Below are 1,115 nucleotides of genomic sequence, written 5' to 3' on the forward strand. Positions count from 1 at the left end.
TCTTTGGTTTGGAGAGATTAGTTTTACTCTTGTGTTCCTGTCTATACTTTCAGATATCAGGCTCATTTTACTGGTCATAATAAATGCAAAAGTTACGTTTTTGCATGAGTAAAAACAAGTAATTTTAATTGTTAACAGATATTTTGGACTTGTATTCAGCCAATGGTTTGAAGTGTTTATGAACTTCAGTGAGTCACTATTAGCCTAAAGCTGTGCAAGCTGTCTGTTATTATAAATGGGGGGGAAAGGGCATCACAGAGTAGACATGGCGTTCAGGTCAGTGTGATGCTACAAATTACGGAAGTGTGCCTCTTTCTTTCTTATGTTGTGCTTGTGCAAAATGTTTCTAGGTGGAATTTCTGAGGATTAACTTGCTGCTGCTCTCCTGTCTCAAAAATCTCCTCAGTGTGATGAAGAAGAAAGGAGGCTCTGCAGGAAGGGAACCCAGTAGATTTGGTCACATCTTCAGACCCATAATAAAGTCATAACGTTTTTTTGTGACAAAGATTCATCACAGAAAAATTTGAGTTGTAGTTATTATTGGAAACCCAAACAGCCATGACGTGTGTGTTCTTTAGAAGTGTGTGTAAACTTTTGACCAACTGTAACCTTGTTACTTTCTTACGATTTGCAGAAAATCAGTTTGTTTTTTGTCTCTTTTGGGAAATCTAATATATACACTCACAATGCATTTTATCAGGAATATCTGCTGCCTAATGCAATCAAAAATGACACCTGCCTGTATAGTGCATTATATTGAGAAGTTTTCCTAATATTGTCTACCCCATTGACACAGATGAGGGGGGCAGAATAATAGAAACACTTGTTAAATATCTAAGCTTAGTAAAAGTAAAGATTTATGGCAGAGCTGTTGGTTTGCAGTAGACTGCACGCCCTCCTGCTTACAACTTTCCCACAGTCTCTTAACTAATCCACTGCTGTTGAAAGTCTGGTAATGGTTCCAACTTGGAACCGGTTCTTGATACCAACCCTATTTCAGATATGATGGTTCCTGAGCTTTTAAGGGCTTTTTAGGTGACCAGAAGGATTTTAAATTATATTCTGGATTTTACAGGGAGCCAGTGCAGAGAAGCTGGTGTGAGAAATATGTGATC

General features: G+C 37.9%; 2 protein-coding genes across 3 annotated transcripts in view; one reads left to right on the plus strand and one right to left on the minus strand.

The window, feature by feature from the left end:
• Positions 1-1,115, minus strand: part of LOC123980185 (zinc finger protein 260-like) — a 672,464-nt gene that overhangs the window by 660,123 nt on the left and 11,226 nt on the right. The gene's annotated exons all lie outside the window — the stretch shown is intronic.
• The window catches only part of LOC123980179 (zinc finger protein 271-like), a 342,908-nt gene that overhangs the window by 274,960 nt on the left and 66,833 nt on the right, over positions 1-1,115 (plus strand). The gene's annotated exons all lie outside the window — the stretch shown is intronic.

This window comes from Micropterus dolomieu, linkage group LG12 (genome assembly GCF_021292245.1).
Source record: "Micropterus dolomieu isolate WLL.071019.BEF.003 ecotype Adirondacks linkage group LG12, ASM2129224v1, whole genome shotgun sequence".
In the NCBI taxonomy this organism is placed as follows: Eukaryota; Metazoa; Chordata; class Actinopteri; order Centrarchiformes; family Centrarchidae; genus Micropterus; species Micropterus dolomieu.